General features: G+C 33.3%; 1 long non-coding RNA gene across 1 annotated transcript in view; it reads left to right on the top strand.

Annotated features, from left to right (window-relative positions):
• LOC111089855 overlaps window positions 1-8,923 on the top strand; it is a 13,534-nt gene extending 4,611 nt beyond the window's left edge. The window contains exon 4 of the long non-coding RNA XR_002614019.1: window positions 8,830-8,923. This is a non-coding gene — a long non-coding RNA (uncharacterized LOC111089855). The remainder of the gene's footprint in view (window positions 1-8,829) is intronic.
• The last annotated feature ends 1,269 nt before the right edge of the window (window positions 8,924-10,192 follow it).

A 10,192-nucleotide genomic window follows, 5' to 3' on the forward strand; every position in this document is an offset into this window, starting at 1 on the left:
CCATGGGGGCGTTATAATGTGACCGTCAATCACACTATTCGTTGGTAAAAGAGTAGCCCAAGAGTTGGCGGTGGGTGGTGATGACTAGCTGCCTTCCCTCTAGTCTTACACTGCTAAATTAGAGACGGCTAGCGCAGATAGCCCTCGTGTAGCTTTGCGCGAAATTCAAAACAAACAAAACTCAGGCATCCTTATGTAATTTTAACAATAGAACGTTCTTCAAAAAATGTGGCTATGTTTCTTTCTTTCTAGTTATTCACTCCTCTAAGGTGTCACATGTGCTTTCTCATGGGAAAGATTACTTACACTATGTAAGGGTGGCCAGCGATATTTTCCACTAGTAGGCCACGAGATACCTGGAGAATATAATCTCCCTTATGTTGATTTCTATTCTATTGGAATGGCCATCAGTGGCGTAGATAACACAAGCGCACTGAGAGGGATGGTGTTTCAGAACCATGTATATAATACTCAACAGATACACCACATGTCTAAGTCAGTAAAAAGCGCTGTACTTCGTCCAGTTCACTCGGCAGCTTGATTGTTTTTAACACATAAAGATAGTTTTTTTAATTATATTTAGTCTATTTCTTCACACACACACAGTAAACGTCGGAATTCAGATTTATTCTGTGATACAATTCCTGAGCGAACCTCCTGTTATCTGCGGAATGTACCTGAAAAATGTGTCTAAGTACATAAGAATATAACCAAGAAAAAAAATGAAGAAAATGTTACTATAGGTATGTTTGTTTGTTGTTGATCACAAAGATGTACAATTGGCTTTCTATGCTGTACCAAATGCAGAGATCAAAAGTCGAATTTTAGCGTTATAAGCCTTCAAGCCTAGTGGCGAGCCCAAGGAGGGCGTGGATGTATAAAAGTATGGTTGTCTGTTATCATTTCTTACTTTCATGCTTAGTAATACGTATATGAATGAAATACATTTACAGTAGAGTTGCAACTGATCTAATTCATAGATTTAGAGTAAAGGAAGATAAGAGAAATGTATTAATCTCCTGAAAATAAACGATAGTTCTGTGGCTTTGTTGGTTGAAACGCCTCTTTGATAAACAGGGGCTCTTGGGTTCCAGTTCCTCTGCTGCCTGATATCATATCAAATTATATAACATCCGTTTTTTTATTATAAAATCGCATAAATAATGAAATAAGCTAAGGTGTCACATGAGCTTTCTCGTGGGATAAACATAAAGTAGTATACACTATGCGAAGGCAAACAGAGATCTTGTCCATTGGCATGTCACGTGATACCTGGAGGTCAGATACATGTTAAAATAGCCTAAAACAAATGATCCTTTCATTTTTAGTTAAATTCCAAACAAAAAGAATTACTTGACGTAAATAACAATACCCCTTGCAAGTTCTTGAACTACTCTTATTTGACCGTAGATAACAACGCCCATTTCCAGCTCTTGGATTACACTTACTTGACCGAATATTGGGATTTGACTGTCACTCTCATAGCATATCCACAATCATATAATATGTAATATATTTTTTGGCAACAGTACACAAACCACGAATTTTCGGAATCATAGTCCGGACAATTTAATTAGTAAACTATTTCCGGCCCTCACAGATGAAGGACAGTGAAACCATAGCAGCTAAGAGTGTGTGTAATTACAAGTTAACCAAGTAAAGTTTTAAATATTTATTTTAGCTTGCAATTTACAAGTATTACTTACAAATATCTTGGTCGTTAACTAAAGAAAAAAAACAAACCTTACTTTAATCTATCACGTATTTTGTTTCCTTTTCTATTACTGTACATGATCTGTTTGCTTTAAAACACATACGGGTAGTAAATTATTTGTGTAAAATTTCTCGTACACAGTACTGATCATTTAGAATGTTATTATATAAATAGTTATAAATGTTACTTCAAATTATCAACATTTGAAGAAATCTATATACTACTAAAACTATGAGATTGTTTGTGTATTTGCTTGACTGTAATTAAATACAACCAAAACGGCGCATAATAGCACCATATTTGTAATGAGATGAGAATAAAAATGAAAATAGAAACAGAATAAAACAAATTTCGTTAAAATCGGGCCATGGGTTACCAAGTTAGCCCCGTTTTTCGGGTCACTTTTATGAAAATTGCTAGATGAATTTATGCACAATAGATGGCGCCACATATCGGTTTATCTATCTATCTATTCGTTTTCGACCTAATGAATCACTTTAAAATATATCTTATACAACAAAATATGCACAACAGAAATTAAATGATGAGATGAAAATGTGTTATAACGGCGCGTAGAAAGGACAACAATAAAATGGACTTACAATATTATTGACTATTTGCAAATGTAACTATGGAGACGAGGTAATAAAATATAAAGCAAGTCGAGAACAACAAAATTTTATAAACGAAAACCTCTCGCCCAGCATTGGCTATTATATTATTTCCCTGTCAATGTTCACATTTTCATTAAAAGGCGTAAGACGACAAAAACAAGATATTGAAGAATCTATCTATATATTACCAAAACTCTGAAATTGTTTGTTTGCTTATTTTCTCAGTCCAAAAATAACCATTAAATAGGGGTTGACCCAACGGGTCACGGTGGTCTAGTATATAATGAAGGACTATAAGATAAACACTTTTTTGGTCCGCATGGGGTCGGACCCACGACCTTCGCGTTATCAGTACGACCAACTGAGATAACGGGCCATGACAACTACACTTTCATATAAATTGGAATTATAATTTGTTGTATAATATATTATATAATATAATTATTTCCTTTGGACTTCAGATTATTTATAATTCTTGACATTAATATCAACTTTCAATCAAAGCTAACTGCCTAATCAGACCAACCTGTTAATGAGTGTAACTAATTAAATATACTTTATTTGTGTTCTTATTTGTTATCTAAATGCAAACCTAAACGATGAGTTATCTGTGCGTTGACCACCGCGGGTATCGAAACCCTATTTTTCGCGATAGCCAAACAGTAGCTATTAGCTTCAAGAACTATCGTAGATTTAATGTTCGTTGACAATGGTATTAAGTTAAATATGTTACAAGAGGGCTTAACTGACAGGACGAGATAACAAGATAGACCCAGTTACAAAGCTTTTGTTTGTTTGTTGTTAAGCTCAAAGCTACACAATGTACAATATGTGTTGTGTCCACCAGCAGTATTGAAACCCGGTTTTAAGAGTTATAAGTCTTCAGACTTACTCCAAAGCCGCTGGGGGTGGGGTCAGCACAAAGATAAATAATGGGCTATCTTCACACTACCAATCAGGTGGAATTGAACCCAGATTTTAGCGTTGAGGACTCTTGTGGAAATGCTGAAATCCAGCAAAGGTAGTTTAAAATACACATACAGTAACGACGTGGCAAGTGCAAGAAACATAATGGAGACGAAATGCTAAAACAAATGAAACGTTCATTTCTGTGAATCAGGTGGACTTTTTCTGTGTTCCAAATGATCGTTCTGAAAGTAGCTTGCATTCTGTTCTTAGTTACCAGTTAGGTGAAAATAAATCTCTATTCGTGACGTCGATAAACAATTTATATAGTAAGTAAAAATAAACTCCCCCGCTCTCCTACCCTCCCCGTGGCTTAGCGATAACTTTGAGGGCTTAAATGCAAAAAAAATCGGATTTAGATACCAGAGTACAAATAGTTTATTGTGTAGCTTGCGCCTAGTAGGTATTGCCATCTGTTGACCATTTGTGCAACTTTTACCTATTACTTTTAAAGACTAAAATTTGAAGTTTAGATAAATTGTCGATAGATGACGCTAATTACAAAATAGCAGTTCAATAGATTTTCATATATTTTGAAATTATGATTATCGGCATAAATTGTACGGAAATTAGAAATATAATGAGATGCAACAAATTGTTCTCCTTTATTGTTAACATTTCTCAACCATTAAAAATGTTTCTAACTTAGTGTTTTTAAACCTAAAAAAGTATAAAACCCTATATGAACTACAGTTTCTCTTTTTATTCCTGCATGATACTGTTTGTGAAATAACACTAAGAGTCATACGGACTGTTTCATCAACAGAACTGGTACCAAACCAATCGATCATTGCGTTTTATTCATACTTATAGTTACAAGAGTATATTAAGCCAATTACGCTAGTTTTTAGTTCTAATCTATGTAGATATTTTGTTTTGAGAATTGGCACGACATCTCTGAGAGTTTTGTTTTAGTATACTCACTTATCCAGTTTTTATTTTTCGTGTGAAATTCATCCATTTATATATATGTCTTCCACAACGCTAAACTCAACTCATACTACAGAACAGATCGCACAACGCTAAACTCAAGTTATACTTAGTGGTTCAACGGTAAGTCTGAAGGTTTATAACGCTAAAACCGGGTTTCGATACCAGTGGTGGGCACAGCATAAATAGCCTATTGTGTAGCTTTGCTCTTAACGACAATCAAAAATACAGTTTCGCTTGCTAACTGTTGCACCATCTATGAATCTAATCCTACTTAAGAGAGCTAGGGCAGCCACCTAAGGTTTTATTATTTCTTTTTGTCAGATATTTTAACCACTTGATTCACATTTTATTCTTCCAAAATTAATTGTGATGTAAATCTCATTTGCATAATTTGAATCCAAAGTAGATTAAATAAACGTTATACGTAAGTGCACTCTCTATGTGTGTTGTCAATTGTATAGTATTGTATTTCACCCTTGGTGTTTGACGACCCATCCACTCTAGACTACAACAGCTAATATCGGAATTATTTTCTTGCAAGATTCAATAAAATATTCATAACACCCCCCCCCCCTCACTTTTACAAGTTTATCATGAAATAGTGACACTGTTGAAGTGTTTTTTGCAAGCGGGTGTCGGTTTTTGTTTTTAAATTCTATCAACACGGAAAATAATTAGCTTTGTTTTGAATTTCTCGCAGTGATAGGCTACAGGTAAGGCAACTAGTCAACACCACCCACCGCCAACTCTTGGGATACTCTTTACCAACGAATAGTGGGATGGACCATTACATTATATCGTCCCCACGGCTGAAAAGGCGATCATGATCAGTGACGAGGATTCGAACCCGCAACCCGACAGAAAATAACTAGAGGGGCATTCACTAAAACGTATACCTCCGCTACGCAGCGTTGATCATATTCGGCTTTATAAAATGTGACCGCATGTCTGTAGGTATCAACGGATACGGCCCCTTTTTGGCAAAACAATGGGGAATAATATTTTACACGTGTCCATAAAAGTTTCAACAAAGATCCAATCATTTTTGACTGAGTTATAGAGCAAAAATAGTGTGAAAAATCGGTACCCACGTTAACAGATGGAGATATTTTTGGATTTTTTTTACCTTGCTGTGACTTTGACATTGACCCTCCAAAAATAATCACTTCTAAGTTGGGTCATAGTCCAAGTGTATGCCAAATTTCGTCGAAATCCATTCAGCCACTTTCGAGAAATCTTGCTGACAAACACAAACACACACACACACAAATGAAAACATAACCGCCGACATTTTCAAGATGTACCAATGTGCAAACACACAAACAAACACAGATAAAAGATGTACCAATGTGCAAACACACAAACAAACATACACACAAGGTGTACCAATGAGCAAACACACAAACAAACATACATTCTTATCAAATCAATGTTTGGCAAAGATGATTTTCATATGTTTAAACTTAAAAGTTCACACGCGTATCGAAACCCGGTTTCTAGAGTTATAAGTCCAAGACTTACCGCTGTACCACTAAGGGACACAAAAAACATTTCTCTTATTACTTGGCTAGAAAGAGAATTTGTTTATTTCAGAACAAGGTCACATTGGGTTATCTGTTGGGTCCACCACAGGAATCGAACTCGAAATGTATCGTTGTAAATCCCTAAACTTACCGCTGTCGTGACTGGAAAAACAATGGTTTTGAACCAGCAGTGAAATGATTAATTATACTAGTCAAGAGACATTAGCATTAGGCCTAGTATACTACTTATTACTATTATATTTTACTACTAATGTTTTATTATTACTATAATTAATTATTGTCATAATTCATCAGCTCAGAAAAGGTATTCACACCATAACAGATGGGAAATGTATAAATTCTAATTTTTGTCTACAATTTTCATTTACTTTGTATCACAAACAGTATTATTGGGGTCAGTTATTTATATTTACGCATTTTGATTTACAATTTGTCATATGAAAATATCCATGTATAATAGTAATTTAATTTTTGTCTCCGCCATTAAAACCGTCAACAATTTTTTTCACTTGTCCTTCTTCGAAGTACTTGTAACCTTTATGCTTATCTTAGGGTTAGGTTTTCCTGTGTAATATTTAATAACAACGTCAGATCACGAAAACACTTCATTTTATCAATACTTTTAAAATGTCAAATTTCATTCAATTGTTAATCGTACAGAAACGCGTAAAAAGATTACCCCCATTATGGGATTCGAAAATTACTCGCGTCGTGGCGCTGCTATATAAACTTGAACTCTTCAATTAATTTGTAAGCTACCTAAGTCTAATAAATACAGTTTCAAATAACTATATTATTAATTTTAAGTTATAAGCATTAAATAACTTGAGATTAGCGCTAGCAAAAATAATGTAACATTATTAATTTTGTTAATAATAAACTAAGCCATATGTTGGGCCTAACGAAGTTTAAAAAAAAATCACATTTATTGTCTCCAGTTTACATTGACTGAGCATACATATACGTGAACGTTGTTCGTAGTGACATTTATTGACTTGGAACGAAAGTTTAGTTTATATTATTCTTATAGGTGTTCATTACAAATCATTATTAAGTGTAACTTTTATTTTTAAAAGAACCTGGGTATAATTTTTGCACTAAAGTAGATTCAACTGTTGTTAAATGTTTTTAAATATTATAATTTTGCAACTCTGCTTGGTGATGTTCTGTCACTCGAAATCGAATTTTTACTTAATCTTATTTTTAGGCTGTAACTGAGTGTAAGTTTAACTTTTAAGTTTCGGTTCATCACACAATTTCTGAATTTGGTAAGACTATAGCTTTGCCATTCAGCTTGTTGAAATACTCAAATATTGGAGACTGTTCGGATGTACTGATTCAAATTTTGGATTTGAGATGTAAAGAATTTTAGAAGCACTTGTAAGTTGTAAAACTTGAATTTATTCTGGATAGTATTAGTAAGTTTTCTATCTTGACATTACACTAAAGTATTTGGGGACATTTAAAAAATATATATATTTAAAAAAATCATCTTATTGTAGCATAAAGTGTTTGGCATATAAACTTTTGTTTTTTTTTTTGCAAAAGCTATGAAATATAAAAGCCCTCTGGACATATGTTTGAACTGGAGTTTATTTATTAATTAGTTTTCACCTTTAAAATATTGCTTTGCTATTTTATAGAGAAAAACTTTTATAATTTAAGTTTCAAAAGTAGATAGGTATATTTAAATTTTGAACAATTTCTTTATTTGAGGAAAACTTACAAATATTTGCTTATATTTAGATGATGTTTATAGAACTTATAGTAGAAGACCAGTAGGATAGTTTTAATAAAATATTCATTCCTTTGATAAGATAACACCAGTAAAGTTGTTTAATTCAATGATGAATCCCCACTGGTGATCAGCAGTAAGTATTTTAACTTAAAATACTAAAATTTGGGTTTGGATACCTGCAGTAGGCAGAGCACAAATAGCACTTTGTACTTCCAAACAATTGGATCTATCTAATGATGAAATGATATAAACATTGATAAAGTGTTTTTGGATAACATTTAATCGAAATGAATCTGTTAGAAACTGGAGAAATATGGAGAACTCTTGTTTCAGTATGCTCCAATTATATGTCGAGTAATGAATTTTTACAGATCTGAGAATGTATGTAAAGTGATTTATGAAACTCGATTTTAAGAAAATAGTTTTCTGTTGATCAACGTTATCGTGAAGACTGTACCCGGTCACGTTAAGAGTTTTTAATTAAGACGAGAAAGTGAAAATATTTGGGTTTTGATAAAATTATGAAGAAAAATGCATAACAAAACTATGGCTAATGATAATTTTTTTAAAAGAAATTATGAATTACAGATGGTGGAGATAAAAATTTTTGTTACGTGCTGTTACTTGCAGTTTAAATTTGCTTAGTCATATAAATGTTTACGTGTTATTGCTTTTGGATTATAGTCAAAAGTGGCGGGTGTTCAATTAAAGAAATTATCATTGCAAAATCCTACGTATAGTTTTATGACTGGCCACTTAAGTGTTAATAAAATTGATTAGTACAAGGTCATAAAAGATTAACATTTGTATTTTACCCTGTACTATATAGTGCTCTTAAATCTAAGTGCAAGATTGGTTTAAATCTTGCAGCAAGTGAGAGGAGACAAGTTTAAGATTTGGAAAAAGACAGGCTAGGCTCCAGTTAAAGCAGTTTTATTTTTCTAACAGGCTGAATGAGTTGTATAATATTCTGATATTGGCAGTAGTGGAGGCCAGCACTTAACAGGTTAAAAGGGGAATTGACAATTTCCTGAAATATAAAAGGAGGGGTGTGTTTAAATTTTTACTTTTCTCAAGGGTCGGTTGAGCAAGGACAACTTTGAATGCCCGTGTGGTCAGTGATTGCGATATGTCAAGGCATTTGAAAGTTTTAATAAAATTGTATATTAGCAGGATCAGTTAAAAACTAAAGGTTAGAACTCTATGTTTTTAGTACTCTCTAAATGCAAAATTGGTTTAGATTTACAGCACGAAAGCTATGATCTTATGAGTTAAAAGTTTAATCCGTAACATTACTTTTCATGTCAATTCCAAGAGAAGGAATCAGAACGTGTTCCAAGCACTTTGTATTAGTTTAGTTTTAGCATTCACACGTTCTTGTTTCTCTTGTTGTCAGATCTGAATCAGAACGTGTTCCAAGTTCTGACAACAAGAGAAACAAGAACGTGTGAATGCTAAAACTAAACTAATACAAGGTCCTGCATCTTTGAATCGTTCATTACGTGTACAATACCATGGAACGAAGCTTAGCCTCTAAAGACTGAAGCATTACTTTGTTCCATCTGTCAAGTTTTTGAGACATCTCCATTCTTTTAAAGTTTTGTAAAGGAACAATTAATTATGCATTCTAAAAATGCTATGCACAGAACAAGGCTAATAATAATAATAATACTTTTATATGGATTTTGGTTATTTGTTCTTGAATTGGGTAAAAACAACTTCCTTATGATTGAGCCATGAAAATGCAAAATTGAATGAGTGAACCTAGATGAGGTCTAGCTCGCAACAGGTTTAATGTTGGAACATACATTAATATGAGTGTATTGTATTTAAATTTTTTTTACATACCAGTATTTTTTTTATAGAAAAACTTTCTAGAATCATTTTTTGGACAACTGTTCTATTGAATATTTTGTGTAGTTCTCTGGATTGTTTTTGGATTGCTGGAGTACTATACATCATTGTTAGTTCCACCAGGATTACCTTAAACAATACATACACAAGATATGATAAGATATTTCTGTAACTGGATTTTTTGTAAGCTTAGGAATCAAGCACTTGCACTGACCTAAAGCTTTGTTGGAACACCGAGATATGATGCTCATCAGTTTTTGCAGATTTGGTCCAGTCAGATATAGTTTTTAAGATTATTCTTCAATGATGAATCTTACCAAGAAAATGGTTCATTTGAGAATCGTGTATTACCACTGGTAGTGTTGACATTTTTGTTTCAACTGTCCAGAAGTCTGGCCTTGAAAATATTTTAAACATCTGGGACAAGATTGTAACTATGATATTTGAATTACGTTTGTACCAGTACTTATAAAACTTCTCAACATACTTGACGGAAGAACATAAACAAACGATGAGGAACCACCTTGATCCATGAAGGCTGTACTTTCACACCCTCCCTTGATGATAGTAAAAATTTTAACTTGTATTTTATTTTTCAGGAAATCTTTGTTTTCCCTCTCACACGTGTGTTAAATTCCGGCCTCCACTATTGCCAATGGCAATTCTTTGAATAACTTACTCAACATGTTAGAAAGTTACAACTGTTTTAACTGGAACTCAGCCTGTCTTTTCCAAATCTTATACTTATGTCTTCTCATCCTATTATCTTGAAAATGTAGCGTAAAGAAACTAAAGACTTTTATCCTATTGATCCCCAGATAACCTTGTC

This window comes from Limulus polyphemus, unplaced genomic scaffold (assembly GCF_000517525.1).
Source record: "Limulus polyphemus unplaced genomic scaffold, Limulus_polyphemus-2.1.2 Scaffold7639, whole genome shotgun sequence".
NCBI lineage: Eukaryota > Metazoa > Arthropoda > Merostomata > Xiphosura > Limulidae > Limulus > Limulus polyphemus.